The sequence below is a fragment of the Chiloscyllium plagiosum genome, chromosome 25 (assembly GCF_004010195.1).
Source record: "Chiloscyllium plagiosum isolate BGI_BamShark_2017 chromosome 25, ASM401019v2, whole genome shotgun sequence".
NCBI lineage: Eukaryota > Metazoa > Chordata > Chondrichthyes > Orectolobiformes > Hemiscylliidae > Chiloscyllium > Chiloscyllium plagiosum.
In genome coordinates, this window is record NC_057734.1 from 17945977 (window position 1) to 17963503 (window position 17527).

Genomic DNA, 17527 nt, shown 5'->3' on the forward strand with positions numbered 1-17527 from the left:
TGAACCCTGTGGGACACCGCTTGTCACCGGCTGCCATTCTGAAAAAGGACCTTTTATCCCCACTCTCTGCCTTCTGTTAGACAGCCAATCCTCAGTCCATCCCAGCAGCTCACCTCGAACACCATGGGCCCTCACCTTGCTCAGCAGCCTCCCGTGTGGCACCTTATCAAAGGTCTTTTGAAAGTCTAGATAGACCACATCCACTGGGTTTCCCTGGTCTAACCTACTTGTTACCTCTTCAAAAAATTCCAACAGGTTTGTCAGGCATGATCTCCCTTTACTAAATCCATGTTGACTTGTTCTAATCAGACTCTGCTCTTCCAAGAATTTAGAAACCTCATCCTTAATGATGGATTCTAGAATTTTACCAACAACCGAGGTTAAGCTGATTGGCCTATAATTTTCCATCTTTTGCCTTGATCCTTTCTTGAACAAGGGGGTTACAACAGCCATCTTCCAATCATCCGGGATCTTTCCTGACTCCAGTGACTCTTGAAAGATCGCAATCAATGCCTCTGCTATTTCCTCAGCCACCTCTCTCAGAACTCTAGGGTGTATCCCATCGGGGCCAGGAGATTTATCAATTTTAAGACTTTTTAACTTTTCTAGCACTATCTCTTTCGTAATGGCAACCATACTCAACTCAGCCTCGTGACACCCTTTAATTTTTGGGATATTGCTCATGTCTTCCACTGTGAAAACTGATGCAAAGTACTTGTTAAGTTCTCCTGCTATTTCCTTATCTCCCATCACTAGGCTTCCTGCATCAGTTTGAAGTGGCCCAATGTCTACTTTTGCCTGTTGTTTGTTTCTTATGTACTGAAAGAAACTTTTACTATTATTTCTAATATTACTGGCTAGCCTTCCTTCATATTTGATCCTCTCCTTTCTTATTACACTCTTTGTTATCCTCTGTTTGCTTTTGTATCCCTCCCAATCTTCTGCTTTCCCACTGTTCTTAGCCACTTTATAGGATCTCTTTTTTCTTTAATACATTTCCTGACTTCCTTTGTCAGCCAAGGTTGTCTAATCCCTCCCCGGTTAATCTTTCTTTTCTTGGGAATGAACCTCTGTACAGTGTCCTCAATTATACCTATAAACTCCTGCCATTTTTGCTCTACTGTCTTCCCGGTTAGCCTCTGGTTCCAGTTTATTTTAGTCAGTTCCTCTCTCATGCCCTCATAATTACCTTTATTCAACTGTAACACCATTACATCCAATTTTGCCTTCTCCCTTTCAAACTTCAGACTGAACTCTATCATATTATGGTCGCTACTTCCTAAGGGTTCCCTTACTTTAAGATCTTTTATAGAGTCTGGTTCATTGCAAAGCACTAGGTCCAGAATAGCCTGCTCTCTTGTGGGCTCCATGACAAGCTGTTCCAAAAAGCCATCCTGTAAGCATTCCATGAATTCCCTTTCTTTAGATCCACTAACAACATTATTTACCCAGTCCACCTGCATATTGAAGTCTCCCAATATGCCTCCTCAACACTATCTGACAAAGAGACAAAGGAAGAGGTAGTGTTGGGCAAGCTAATGGAGATAAGGATAGACAGGTCTCCTGGCCCAGATGGAGTGCATCCCAGGGTACTAAAAGAGATGATGGGAGAAATAGTGAGTGCATTTGTGGTAATTTTCCAAAATTCGCTGGACTCTGGTGCAGTTCCAGTAGATTGGAAAACGGCAAGTGTGATGCCACTGTTTAAAAAGAGTGGTAAACAAAATATGGCGAATTATAGACCGGTCTGCTTAACTTCTGTAGTGGAGAAGATGCTTGAGTCTATTATCAAGGAAGAACTAACAAGGCATCTACATTGAAATTGTCCCATTGGGCTGATGCAGTATGGGATCATGAAAGTTAGGTCATACTTAACTAATCTTTTGGAATTCTATGAAGACATTACAAGCACAGTGGACAGTGGGGACCCAGTAGATATGGTGTATCTAGATTTCTAAGAGGCATTCGACAAGATGCTGCACAAGAGGCTGCTGCATAAGGTAAAGATGCATGATGTTAGGGTAAAGTATTAGCGTGGATAAAGGATTGGTTGACTAACAGGAAGCAAAGAGTGGGGATGAATGCGTGCTATTCTGGTTGGCAATCAGTAACTAGTGGTGTACCTCAGGGATTAGCGTTGGGACTGTAATTATTCACAATTTACAGAGATGATTTGAAGTTGGGGACCATGTGTAGTGTGTCAAAGTTTGCAGATGCCACAAAGATGAGTGGCAGAGCAAAGTATGCAGAGGCCTGTGGAACTTTGCAGAGAAACATAGATACTTTAAGTGAGTGGGCAAAGGTCTGGCAGGTGGTTTACAATGTTAATGAATGTGAAGTCATCCTTTCTAGTAGGAGTAACAGTAAAAAGGATCATTACTATAATGGTAAGAAGTTGCAGCATGCTACTATGCAGAGGGACCTGGGTGTCCATATGCATGAATCACCGAAGGTTGGTCTGCAGGTACAACAAACAATTAGGAAGGCAAATGAAATTTTGCCCTTCATTGTTAAAGGGATTGAGTTTAAAAGCAGGGAGGTTATATTGCAGCTGTATATGATTCTGGTAAGGCCATACCTGGAGTACTGTGTGCAGTTTTGGTCTCCTTACTTGAGAAAGGATGCACTGACACTGGAGGGGGTGCAGAGGAGGTTCACTAAGTTGATTCCAGAGTTTGAGAGAGGTGACTTATGAGGAGAGACTGAGTAGACTGGGATTACAATCTTTGGAATTTAGAAGAATGAGGGAGGATCTTATAGTAATATACAAAATTATGAAGGGAATAAATAAAATAGAGTAGAGAGTGTGTTTCCACTGGCAGGTGAAACTAGGACATGAGGGCATAGCCTCAAGATTAGAGGGAGCAGGTTTAGGACTAACTTGAGAAGGAACTCAGAGGGTTGTGAATCTGTGGAATTCCCTGCCAATTGACATAGTTGACACTACTTCAGTAAACAGTTTTGAAGCTAAGATAGATTTTTTTGAACAATAAAGGAATTAAGGGTTACAATGAGAGGGTGAGTAAGTGGAGCTGAGTCCACAAAAAGATCAGCTACAACCTTATTGAATGGTGGAGCATGCTCGAAGGGCCAGACAGCCTACTCCTGCTCCTAGTTCTTATGTTCTTAAATATGTTCTGTCCCTCTACCTATCTTTGCATCGTAAAATATGAAAATTAGCCAGAATGCCCTCATTTCTTTCTTTAAGCAATAATATATAAACTAAAAAGTTGTGTCACAACACTGACTCTTTTATCCCCACTCTCTGGTTTCTGCCAGACAGCCAATCTTCTATCCATACTCATACCTTGCTTCTAAAACCATGGGTCCTTATCTTGCTCAGCAGCCTGCTCCTGTGCAGTAGCCTGTCATAGGCCTTTTGGAAGTCCTGGTGGGTAACATCCATTGGTTCTTCTTGGTCTAACCTGCTCATTATCTCCTGAAAGAATGCTAACAGATTTGTCAGGCATGGCCTCCCCTTGATGAAACCATGCTGACTTCATTGTATTTTATGTTGCACTTTCAAGTATTCAGAAATCTCATCCTTCACAATGGACTCCAAAATCTTACCAACAGTTGCAGTCAGACTAATCAGCCTGTAATTTCCCATCTTTTGCCTCAGTCCCTTCTTAAACAGGGGTGTTACATCAACAATTTTCCAGACTTCTGGGCCCCTCCCTGACTCCAGTGATTCCTAAAAGATCGACACTAACGCCTCCACTATCTCTTCAACTATCTGCATCAGAACTCTGGTGTGCAGTCTATCTGATCTTCCAGTGGTCCAGTGTCCAGTTTTGCCTCGCTTTTGCCCTTTATATATCTAAAGAAACTCTTGCAATCTTTTTTTATATTACTGGCTAGCTTACCCTCCTATTTAATCTTCTCCCTCCTTATTTATTTTGTTTTGTTGTCCTCTCTTGGTCTTTGTAGGCATTCCAAAGTAGCACTGCTGGATGGCTATTGCCACACAGTGCAGCATGCTCTGTTATCAGATACCAGTGGCCCAGCTAAGGTTGCATTGGAGAGCCCCCATGCTGTTGCTTCACAGCATTTTAGTGACCCCACCCCCATCCCCCTCCTCTCCTGACCAATAAAATGCTTACCTCCCAGACTGGTTCATGCATGGGAGAGAACTGGACAATGCCTAGCGGCCAAATTAGAAGTTGAAGAGAAAGAAATGGGTTTTCTGCTTTATGTATCCATTTAGCTGTTGTGTTGTTCTTTTCCCTCCTCTTTGCTCCTTCTCTTATAGTCTCTCAGCTTACGGATTCACTCTCCAGCTGTAAAAACCTGTGTCAGTCTGTAATTTGTCATAAACGTATTTATTTCCTGCACTGTGGTGCTTATGCTGAGAGAATTGCACTGCCTGGTTCTGTCATCTGATGACTCTGTTCTAATTCAAAATTATAGCACAGATTTTTACTACAATTTTCTTAAAGTGCTGGAAAAGAGAAATATGCCACAGTCATAAATCTCACAAGCACACTTACATCGATAGATCAGCAAGAAGAAATGGTTACAATCCGAAGAAAACCTTTTTATAGCACTTAGCCAGACATCGTTATGTGTCCTGTAGGGAATAAAGTGCCAGGTTTCATTACATATTGTACTTTCACGATCAATGCTACTATCAGTTAGTAAATTTTACAAGAGAAAAGTGCTTCATGCATAAATACTTACACAGAGATTTTGTGGGTATGTATTTATTCATTTAGATAACCGCAAAAGAAAAATTGTTCAAACAAAATTGTCCAGGAAGATTTAGATTTTATTTTCAGTAGCTTTAAACCGATGCATCAAAGCGATGCCATTGAAGACTACCCCTCACAATGTGATCATCTCCATCACCGACTGCTTCAGTGGTTTGTTTGCTTCCTCTGTCCTGTTGTTTTATGTTGCTTTACCATTCGTGAATGGATGGATTGAGCTACTGTGGGTCATGGTGTGAGCAATGCTAGTAATAATGATGGCAATGTCCTCCAGATTGCTGAGCACAGTATATCTGCTAACAGATGCAGAAGTAAATGCAAGAGCAGAGAATAAACCTGACACCTCTATTGGGGATAATGATTTATTTGCCCATTGTCCTGTTTAGGAAGTTATCAAAGTGACCTAGGAAAATCAGATTTTTCACTTTATTCCAAGGGCAGTACATCTCCAGTTTGATTAGCAATGTAGATACATTCAGTTCATTCAGATATACCACAGTATTTCTTCTTGATACCCTTTTGACACAAGGTTACCTGAGAGGCATACACAGCACTGTGCTGACGATGGATTCCTCCCTTCTGAGAAAACAAAAAGCAGTGATCTGTAGATTGTTGTCTGTAGCTCTTTCTGGTCCAAGCTCCCCTGGCTGCAACTCTCAAAGCACAAAACTAATGCGAGCATAGAACCAGGCTGTTTATCAGCAAGTTTATCTTTTTGTCACTCCTGTCTGAGAAATTTTATAGTTAATTTCCAGCATGTAAGTGTTTTGTTCAATAGGATCTGCTTCCTCAGCACTGAAAGGCTGTTAATGGTGGACTATCCAATTCATTTTCTTTTGCAATAGTTTGAAATGTTTGTTCATTCTGATTCAGATATATTTGATGTGAGATAGCAAACTGTGAACTCTGCTTAACCCTGTTTTACATAAAATAGATGTGTGATGATCAAAGTGTTTGCAGTACCATCTTTAACCACAAGTAATGCTGAGGGAAGTAGAAAGAATAACAGAACTGTGGTCTGCTTCTCACTGAAGCAATGTCACAACAGAACAATAAAATGTATCTATACCATGGTATCTGGGATTTCAGTTGTCTTAAGTAACATTTTCAACCAGAGGCCTTCTCTCTCTAACAACCCAGTGGTTTACAACTATAAAACTGAAGAAATATTACAGCACAGAAAGAGACCATTCAGCCGACTTTGTCTACTTTGGCTGAACAAGAAAACAAAAACCGAAACCGTTCATTCTAATTCCATCTCTAATACTAGAGTGTAGCAGCTCTTCAGGGTCAGATCATGGTACCTTGTAAACGGGCTGGGAGTTGAGCCTTCATCAGGCCAGGTAGCAAATTCCAGACCTCCAGAACTCTGGGTAACAAAGTTTTCTGTTTCTTCTCATCCTTCTTCCAATCACCTAAAGTCCACAGCCCCTTGTACTTGACCTCTTCAATATGGAAAGCAACTCTTTTCTGGCTACTTTATCTCGGCCCTCATTATTTTGCACACGTTATTTAAGTCATCCTTCAGCCTTCTCGTCAATGAAAAACAGCCCTAGCCTATCTAATGATTCCTCATAGCTACAATTTTCAAACCCTGGCAACATTTTTGCAAATTTGCTTTGTACTGTCTCCAGAGCAATTACATTCTTCTTATATTGGGGACAGTTCTGCTCACTACAATGTTCTGGCTGTGACCTAACCATTTTATACAATTTCCAGCAGTACATTCCTCCTTTTTTCTATTTTGTACCTGTTCCAACAAAGAAGAACATTCCATGTGCTTTCTCAACAACCTTACTCACATTTTATTGCACCTTCAAGGACCTATGGAGAGACACTCTCATATCTTCTCCCCTCTCAAAATCTTACTGTTTACGGCACTTTCCCAAGCTTTTTTTGCCCTCCCTTACATCTCTCTGCATTGAATTTCAATTGTCAGTTGTCTGCCCACTCAACCAAACTATTGGTTATGGAGTCAACAGTTCACCCCTTCACTGCAAATTACGTCACCAATGTTTGTGTCACCTGCAAATTTCCCAACCATGCCTCCTACATTTAATTGCAAATCATTAATATATACAACAAACACCAAGACGATTCAAACTGAGTCCTGGAAATTCCATTTACGAAAATCTCTATTGCCAGTTCCCTTTGTTTACTGTCACTGAGTTCATTTTGGAGCCCATTCATCATGCTGCCATGTATCCCAAAGGATTTTACTTTTCTGACCAGTCTGCCGAGTATGCTGGTCAAATGCCTGACTAAAATGCACGTACACAACATCCACTGCGCTATCCTCATTAATCCTCTTAGTTAATTCCCCAAAAATTCAGTTGTTAGAAAGACACAACCTTCCGTTAACAAAACAATGCTAAGTATCCATAATTAATTTGTGCCTTTCTAATTGACAGTTTATCCTCTAATTCAAGGAGTTCCAAAAGCAGTCACTGTATTGACCTAAGACATTGAAAACGCTGACAGCCTATGTCTCAATATGTAAGACTGTCTATAGCTCCCAGAATGTAATTAGCAACAGGACTGGGCATTCAAAGAATGGGCCAGGAATTGATGTCTTTAGGAAACACTTTTTAAGAGCAGTGCATGAAAGAAACCAGATTTCTGAATAAAATGGGAAGCATGAACTTTTCAACTTCTGGAATATAAGTTTCCTGGGGGGGAAAGGTATATCCAACACACAGTTGACTGTTTTGTTGTGAGACACAGGAGACCTTTTGCTTTATGGTTTGTCATTGTTTAAACATTGTAATTTTTGAAATGCTTATAACAACTGCGTTCATTTCACTCATAAACAAACAGCAAAAGCTAAATGATTAAAACATAAACAGCAGCACTGATGGAAGGATTGTGACATAACTAAAGCTTGGACCATGCTTCTGAATTGAACTCATTTAAACAAAATTGCGTGGTAACTTTTGAGTACTGTGTCAAAGATATTTGACAACGAATGAACGTTGCAAATGGATTTTTCTTGATAAAAGTTTTATTTCTGGCTCTTTGTCACTAAAAACAAAACTTAAGTGGATGAACAGTAACAATGAACTGAATATTATATTCACAGATTTAAATATTGAACAACTCCTTCAGTCCTGCAATCAAGTTCAACCATTCAAAGGATTACAAGTAAATCAGTCAAGTTTTGTTCAGGCATCAGTCAGAGGGATTGGGCCGTTGTTTCCTTCAATGAGACAAAGGGAGGGTTGACTATTTCAGAAGTGGATGAAAGAGCAGGAGAGTTGGTGTCCCCAGTGAGTGAGTAGGAACCACAGAAAGTAGCAAGAATTAGGAGTTTGGGAGGTTGCAGTGTTTGGGAGCCATCAGATGGACAGAATGATTGCAGTACAGAGAATTATAGTATGTGAGCCAGGGTGAGAACCTTGTGCACTGGCAGATTTGGAGGCCTGTGGGTGTAGCAGAAGGAAGACAGTAGCACTTAACTCTTGCAGAATACCTTAGACCTTCCTGCACCTCTAGGCATCCCCGTTTTGATTGGGAGATAGCATTTACCTGTGCTACGTTCTGGGGTTAGGCAGGATTGGTCTAGTGGTGTGGTCTGCTGTGGTGATCCACAGGAAGTACTGCCTGTTTTTCTACCATTTTGTCGATTATGACCTCCAGGTAATTTGCAGTGAGAAGAGAGCAAGCTTTTCTTTCCTCTGGGCCATGTTCTCAGTGATAGAGATTGAGCACGACTGTATGAGGGGCAGTTTTGGGCTTTCAGGGTTGAAAGTGGTGTGCAGCTGGGCTCCAAATATGCGAGAAATTTCGGCATTGTGAGGTGAGCACTGTACTTCTCCGTCCATCTAACTCCCTATGAAACCCTGGAGCTTGGTTGCAAAATCAATGAGGTGGAGAGTAGAAGATTATGTGAGAAAAGTCACTCTGCATTTGGAATGCTTTCCTTTATTGGTCAGAGTATTGAGTACAGGAGTTGGCAGGTCATGTTGCGGCTGCACAGGACATTGGTTAGGTCACATTTGGAATATTGGTTGCCTTCCTATCGGAAGGATGTTATGAAACTTGAAAGGGTTCAGAAAAGATTTACAAGGATGTTGCTAGGGTTGGAGGATTTGAGCTATGGGGAGAGGCTGAACAGGCTGGGGCTGTTTCCCTGGACCGTCGGAGGCTGAGGGGTGACCTTATACAGGTTTATAAAACCATGAGGGGTATGGATAGGGTAAATAGAGAATGTCTTTTCCCTGGGGTGGTGGGGTCCAGAACTAGAGGGCATAGGTTTAGGGTGAGAGGAGAAAAATTTGAGAGAGACCTAAAGGGCAACTTTTTCACGCAGAGGGTGGTACGTGTATGGAATGAGCTGCCAGAGGAAGTGGTGGAGGCTGGTACAATTGCAACATTTAAGAGGCATTTGGATAGGTATATGAATAGGAAGGATTTGGAGGGATATGGGCCAGGTGCTGGCAGGTGGGACTAGATTGGGTTGGGATATCTGGTCGGCATGGACGGGTTGGACCGAAGGGTCTGTTTCCGCGCTGTACATCTCTATGACTCTATGTCTCGATGTCCCATGAATGAATCAAAAAAAGTGAAAATCTCAATATGCATAGCTTAGAGGGGGAGTAATGATTGGAAAGAAAAGTCTATGCAAGACAGAGTTTATTGATTAAAGCTTGGAGACTTTATCTTTCAAACTGCTCACTTCCATCTGAATGAGTGACTGGGTAGCAAAATCCGTGTACTTTACTAAATGAAAGCAAAATACTGTAGATGCTGAGCATCTGAAATAAAAACAAAGTGCTATAGAAAGTCTCCTGGTCTGGCAGCATTTTTGGAGCGGTAAGCAGAGTTAACGTTTCAAGTCTGATACGACCCTTCTTCAGAACTGCTTTATCCTGGCCAAACATTCCCTGGGTTCAAGGACCAGGAAAAGCAGGAAACTTCCAGGGACTCGAGGAATCCTGCATTCATGGCAAAATGTTCGAAGCACAAGTTTCTTGACAGTTTGAGCTGACTAATTGCTTGATTGTAAAAGTGTAGGACATTCAAGGCTAGTCTCTCCTATGAGTTGCTATGAGTAGCACAGTGGCAAAGGTATTGTTTGCGATGAGATTATCAACCTGTCCTTATTGAATGATGTAGTTGGTTTCCTAGACACACATTCACCCAGTCCATAAGCTGTGCTATTAACTTCCTAGTGTGTTACAGGAACCTTGTGTATATATATATTTATTTTGAATAATTGCAAAATCATAATTTTTAATTTGGAAATTATAAATGATTTCCAAATTAAAAATTATGATTTTGAGTTGTTACCTATGATTAACATTTACAGTCATGAAACAAACTTCCTTAAATAAGGACATGTAACATGTTTGCAGATGGTTTCTCTATTATGCCATGTTGATATTCATCATTCCTCCATGCCCCACATTGCCTGCGGAGAGTTGTGTTAATGTAAAATGCTGAATTTTGACTGAGCTTCATACATGAGTCATTCAGTGGAAATGTTCACACAAAAGTCGGGCACCGCATAGAGTGTTTGCTTTATTTCTTTGTAAATTGAAATTGAGCAAAATATCCATCAGAAAAAAAATCAAAAGTGATTTTATCCTGCTTATAGACTTTGTAGTTTTTAAGAAAATGAAATAAATGATTTTTTAATTACCCTTCTTCCCTGTGATTAGCTTCTAGTTACCCTTGTAACAAAGTCCTTTGCATGTTGTTTATGGGCAGCTGCATATAAAATATTGGCAACAAGAAACCTGATGGTTCAGTGAAAATAACGAATGAGTCATATTCTTCAAATATAGAGCTAAGTTAACCCATTACTGCTTCTAGTTAGTATTGCTTGTGGTACAGAATAAGAATATCCAGACGTCTAATCTAATCAGCAGGTTTGGACAATTTATGTGTAGAGTATTTCTGTGTCAGAAAACATGAAACAATGACTAAAATCTTGCTGCAGTTGTATTTCTCAAAGATTGCACCATTATTTAAACTGTTTCTGCACTCTGGCTCCATTCTTCTGTGTACAACTTACTGGAGTATATTCTCAATAATAAAATGAGGGAATTGACACAGAGCCTTGGTTCTTGACAGGATCAGTTCTCCATCTCTACAACCAATGATAATTATGGATTAGCAAAGAAACAGATCAACACTGAAGAAGGAGGGTGAATATAGTAAGTTCAGGTACAAGAAGAGATATAAACAGAAGGAAAGGAAGATTAGAATTTCAAACACGCTATTTTAGCAGCTTCAGGGATCTTAACCTATGTTTGGGAATTGCAAGTTGATGGAACAGACATGAATGCCCTTGAAGACTGGATGATCTCTACTAACTGATATGATATGAAGTTTTATAAATACCCTGCTCTTTAAACTTTTTAATGAAAAATGCAACTGTTAGATCTTTTCTTTTAAGAAATCCTTCATTACGCCGCTTTGATTAACGTGGAGGTTGGATGGTTTTTGTTTTGATGTTATCTGAAGGGCTATCATTATGCCATTATTGATACTCAGTTGAGTTTCAAAAGTTCATTTAGTTCGGCGGGAGCGAAACTCAGTTTGGCAGACAATTTAAATAGACTAACTAGATTAGCTGCATTTGATGTCAGGTCTGAATCGAGGCATGTTACTTTTTGCAAGAGATTAACTGATTAAGATTTAAAAACTTTGGATTAGTTATATGAATGGGAATCCTGGTCTGCAGGAGTGAGAGAGACATTAAATAATTAGAAAGTAAGTTTTTCATCTCCACATTGCACTGTGCTATATCCATAATGGATGCTGTGTGACTTTGGACCTACTCCATCCTACAACTGATATATACCCATGCAGGAAGAAGTGTGTACTTCAGATGCTTAAGATTAGAGTGGTGCTGGAAAAGCACAGCAGGTCAGGCAGCATCCAAGGAGCAGGAAAAGGGTTTTTTGATGAAGGGCTTTTGCCTGAAATGTCGATTTTCCTGCTCCTTGGATGCTGCCTGACCTGCTGTGCTTTTCCAGCACCACTCTAATTTTGACTCATATACACATGCACACATTCAATACTGTAGTACACAGGCAGGCACATGTGTGCTCATGCACACGCGCTCTCGCGTGCTCTTGCTCTCTGTCTCTCACTTGCACACACATGCACTCAGCGCTGTTTATCTTTCTGACTCCAGCTTTGTAGCTGCAATCCAGCCCTATGAAATATGAGGCACACAAAGTATTACATGGGTAGTTTGGTGGAGGGTGGGCTGAGAGGAAGGGGAGGAGTGATTCCCCAGAAACTGTTACAGTGAAGTATATAAGACATTTGCAGTGAAACAGCCCATTAGGCAAGATAATGTATATACTTTCTTGTTGCTGAGGGGAAAAAGGTTATGAGGAATACTATAGAAGGGGGAGACATACTAGGGATTTATAGAAAACTCTTCAGTGTGATGAGGTTAAAATGGTGGTTACAACACCATTTTTAAAACTAAGGAGGAAGTTCAGTCCTTGATGGTCAGTGTTTAGTGCCAACACACGCTGCTGTAATTAAGTGCCTTGGCCCTGCCAATACAGCAAATGTGAGGTGAATCTGTTCTTCGTTTTGCAACTCCTGTTCAAAACAATTTCATGTATATTTCTTCAATCTTTTAAACTCTTATTATTTCCAGGTTCTGCTGTCACACGATTATTTTTCAAGCATATAAATGTCAGTTCACAAATCAGTGCCAGTAACAAAAGGTGCAAAATTGGCACAGTGATCCAATTCAATATGGTTCTCTCTGTCCACGATTTTCTGGCTGGTTACATTTTGCGCTCTAGAGTGTTTGCGCACTTGTAATGCTCAAAGCCTAATTAAGGGTGCAGAATGCATATAAAAAAACGTTGAAATGGTTACCTGGCACAGTTTCTTGGCTTTTGAATACAGATTGTTCATTTTCTTTCCAAGGCAATTTTGAATGGATGGAAGGGAAAGCTCCATTGGCAATGAAACTTTTCATGCAGAACAAGCTTGGTCTGTTTACTGACTATTTGTTTTATCTTATTTCAATAGCTCTGAAACTTTTATTGATACATTTTTAAAAATACAATTTACCATAAGCACGAGTAACATTGTTGTAATTGTTTCTATCAATGTTTGGAAAGGTAGCCCATCTCTTGGGATTAAGTTGAGTTCAGCTTGACATAAGAAGGGCTTATGCCCGAAACGTCGATTCTTCTGTTCCCTGGATGCTGCCTGACCTGCTGCGCTTTTCCAGCAACACATTTTCAGTTCAGCTTGACATGCCTGGTGATGGAAGATTGGGAATTTAATCAGTTCTCAGTGGCAGATTCAGTAATTATATGTCCAAGTCAGCCAAGTACATAGTATTATAAGTAGTCTGGAACACTTTTGATAGTTGGCCTCTGAGCTAGTTTATTTCATGGGGTCTGAAGGAGTAGATTTCGAACCTTTTGTGTTCGGATTCTTCCCATACGGCTGTCTCCTGGCACGAAGTGAAAACTTCAATGACTTTGCACAGTTCAACTTGTTAAAATCCAGAAAATGTTTAGAAACTTTTCAACCTTGGTTGTTGCCAACCTATGGTTGACCTTATTTGACTTACCTAAGTGTGGTATATCACCAAGAGGAATACCCTACACTTTACATGAGCCAAAGCAAAACTCTTTAATATGAATTTTGTCGCTTTCAACTCGGGATAACCTTTGGCTAACCAAAAATATATTTTAAAATTTTTTAGAAGGATTATCTTCAAATATTTATAAGTGTTTGTTAACATTGGTTGATGAGGAATTTTGGGCATTATCAGTATTTATTACACTGATGTTATTTTGGGGTTGAACTCATTTAAGGATTTATTGAGCATGGCAATCAAGGAATTGATAAATCAGCATTGTAAAATTCCACTGGTGCAATTGTGATCACATTATTTTCTCAGCCTTCTCTTCTTACAGGGATCCCAAAAGGCAGTTTGATCCATTCTACCAACCCCCTCACCCCACTAAACAATCTGTTCTCCTCCAAGACAACTATTTAAGAATTATGTATGTCAAAACATGAGGCAAAGAGAAGATAGGTTTAGGCTGCTGAAAGACCAGATTTAAAAGTGGTGATTATCTGTATGGGTATAGCTGCCAGTGTCACACCAGCCAAAACAAAAATCCTGGACAAGATTATAATTTTAAAAATGAACTTGCTGACTTCCGTCTACATGTTGCAGATTATGAGGATGTTTTTTAATTAATGTATTTTCTTCACTTTAAAATTTCATATTTTGTTAATTTCTCCTTAGCTGCCCCATTGGACCTGCCTTGGAAGGGAAAGGCTTTATCTGCTTATTCCTGTCATATCCACCATTTGATCAGTTAGTCAGGGTTGTATGCGTCGGCTCACTTATAGACTTTTCCTTTTATAAAAGCAATTTGCCTCATCAGCCATCAAAAGAAATGCATGAGTCTGTTTTAAACATGTTATCAGTTAGAATTACATTTTCTATCAGTTAGATTTTGTCAAGCAATAATATACTCTTCACCAATTTCAGTTTGCTTTAGCCCTCTGCCTTTGTTAACCTATCTGCTAGGAGGTTGATTCCACCTCTGTCCCACATTCAGGTGAAAATCTTGAGAAAGCAGCATAGAATAACTTTTCCAATTAGTTGGCAGCACGGTTACTCAATGATTAGCTCTGCTGCCTCAGAGCGCTGGGACCCAGGTTTGATTCCAACTTCGGGTGACTGTCTGTGTGGAGGTTGTACATTCTCCCTGTGTCTGCATGGATTTCCTCTGGGTGCTCCGGTTTCCCCTCACAATCCAAAGATGTGCACGTTAGGTGAATTTGCCATGCTAAATTGCCCATCATGTTCAGGGATGTGTAGGTTAGGTGCATTAGTCAGGGTAAATACAGGATAATAGAGTAGGGAAATGGGTCTGGGTAGGTTGCTATTTGGAGGGTCGGTGTGGACTTGATGGGCCGAAGGGCTTATTTCCACACTGCAGGGATTCCATGATTCTTCAATCAATAATATCCATTTTGTATAACACATTCCCCTGCCCCTTCCCTATATCCTAGAAATGATTCATTTCCAATTTTGCATTTCATTTTTAAGTGACATTGGAATCTCTGCCTTAATATCTATCTGATAAAGCATTCGAATATAACAGAGTAGTACAACCCTCTAATATGTTAAGACTAGGCGGGGAACAAAAAAGTCTTCAATCGTTCTTCGTAATAATGTTGAGTTTGCTGTCTTGTTCTACGTTGAAACTTTATTGCTGGAACAGCACAGCAGGTCAGGCAGCATCCAGGGAACAGGAGATTCGACGTTTCGGGCACAGGCCCTTCTTCAGGAAACCATTGGCAGCACATATACTAAAATTGGAACGATACAGAGAAGATTAGCATGGCCCCTGCGCAAGGATGACACGCAAAATTCGTGAAGCGTTCCATATCCACGCTTGCAGTCTTGTTCTACGTAACAATTCAAGCAAACGTTTTGTTTACCCACTGAAATCCATTCATAATTCTGATCTCACCGTGGGCGGCACGGTGGCACAGTGGTTAGCACTGCTGCCTCACAGCGCCAGAGACCCGGGTTCAATTCCCGACTCAGGTGACTGACTGTGTGGAGTTTGCACTTTCTCCCCATGTCTGCGTGGGTTTCCTCCGGGTGCTCCGGTTTCCTCCCACAGTCCAAAGATGTGCAGGTTAGGTGAATTGGCCATGCTAAATTGCCCGTAGTGTTAGATAAAGGGGTAAATGTAGGGGTATGGGTGGGTTGCGCTTCGGCGGGTTGGTGTGGACTTGTTGGGCCGAAGGGCTTGTTTCCACACTAAGTAATCTAAATCTAAATCTAAATCGAATCTAATCTAATGTAAATCTAAATCTAAATCTAAAACCTATGCCAATCCATCTCCTTGAATACCCACTCAACCAACAGTGGTAAAGTACATTTAAGATTTTCTCTGCGGTATTAACTTTGAATTTTTAACTTCCTCATGTTTTGTTCTGCCAATTCCAAACTCACGTGGTGTGAAATCTTCTGTTTCCAGAGGCAGCAGGTCTTCAGGAGACAAGGCAACCAAATTTCGCAGGGTGGTTCTGTACACACTGCCTTCCAACCTTCGCTGAGATTACGTTCTAGGTGGGAAGATGCATGTTGCTTCATTGACAATTGAGGCTCTTAAGTGGTCAATAAATCACTACTTAAGGGCGTCTTCTTAGCATTGCTGGGATTAACAGGTTGAGGCACACCTGATGACAGACAGTCTGTACCTGATGAGGGTAGAGGCAAAGGGCAGGAGATGCCTGCTGGGAGCCACCTCTTGCCCTTTCTTTTGGGCCTCCTACTCTCCTCTCACTGTGACTCCAGACCAAGATCCCTTTCTCCTCCCTACAAAGCACTCACCTTATACCTTGTTCCTTATGATCTTAGTTACCCTTCGGACAGTAGCCACACCCTCCTCCATGGCATTGGTAAGTGGGAAACTGCTAGCCTCTGATTGGTAGGCAGTTCTTGCTGGGTTGGACTTTCGGCCTTAGGAACATCACATCTGAAGAAATCCTGCTTGTTCCTTCGGAACTGCCTGATTGGAAGAGACAGCAAGGTTCTTCACCTGAAAAGTCAGCATAGATGACCCACCCACCTTTTCCTGAAGAAGGGCTTATGCCCGAAACGTCGATTCTCCTGTTCCTTGGATGCTGCCTGACCGGCTGCGCTTTTCCAGCAACACATTTTCAGCTCTGATCTCCAGCATCTGCAGTCCTCACTTTCTCCACCCACCTTAAGGGCAAGTGAACGAGGTACAGAATGAAAACACATAATTTCACCCGCAATTTGATTTGACGAAATTTCACACATAGAGTTTACCACACGGAAATTATAGACATGTTGTCCATCTGATTTCTGCTTGTAAATGCACTCCATGTAATCATCCTCCATTAAATAACTCTACAGAGGCCAGTATCCTGTCACCAAGTCACCCTTTATTCAGATATGGAAAGTCCTTCACTCTGGCACAGCTTTAGAGTCAGCACCCAAAGTGTTGCTCCTCTTTTTATCTGTCAACCAGGGCCCTCAGTTGGACCAGATTAACAGCCCTAATCAGGAACTTGTACTCTACTTTCTCAAGGTGGCTCACCTCGACTCTGTTTCACTGAAACCTTGTTAGTAAATTCATCCATTCCATTTGCCCTCAAGCACTTAAACTAATTTATGGCTAAATGTATTCATACTATTTGCTTCAATCAAGTCCTGCTGAATTAATTTCTACACTCTGGCCACTTTCTGGCAAAAACATTTCTTCCTTATTGTAGTTCTTCGCAACCAGCTTACACTTATAGCCTCTAATTCTGGTCCCATTTGCAAGTGGAAACATCACGTCTGTGTCATAGTAGGACTTGCCCATGTGTCCTCCTTAGGGAAAAGAGGACCAGCTTGTCAGAAATCTTATTTATAGAGACATAGAGATGTACAGCGTGGAAACAGACCCTTCGGTCCAACCTGTCCATGCCGACCAGATATCCCAACCTAATCTAGTCCCACCTGCCAGCACCCGGCCCATATCCCTCCAAACCCTTCTTATTCATATCTGAAGAAGGGCTTATGCCTGAAACGTCGATTCTCCTGTTCCCTGGATGCTGCCTGACCTGCTGCGCTTTTCCAGCAACATATTTTCAGCTCTGATCTCCAGCATCTGCAGACCACACTTTCTCCTCCTCCTTATTCATATGTCCATCCAAATGCCTCTTAAATGTTGCAATTGTACCAGACTCCACCACTTCCTCTGGCAGCTCATTCCATACACGTACCACCCTCTGCGTGAAAAAGTTGCCCCTTAGATCTCTTTTATATCTTTCCCCTCTCA

General features: G+C 41.1%; 1 protein-coding gene and 1 non-coding gene across 6 annotated transcripts in view; both read left to right on the forward strand.

Annotated features, from left to right (window-relative positions):
* ttc28 (tetratricopeptide repeat domain 28) overlaps positions 1-17527 on the forward strand; it is a 745244-nt gene that overhangs the window by 480218 nt on the left and 247499 nt on the right. The gene's annotated exons all lie outside the window — the stretch shown is intronic.
* On the forward strand, positions 15011-15116 carry LOC122562902. Its single transcript, XR_006315443.1, has one exon. It is a non-coding gene; the product is annotated as a U6 spliceosomal RNA (small nuclear RNA).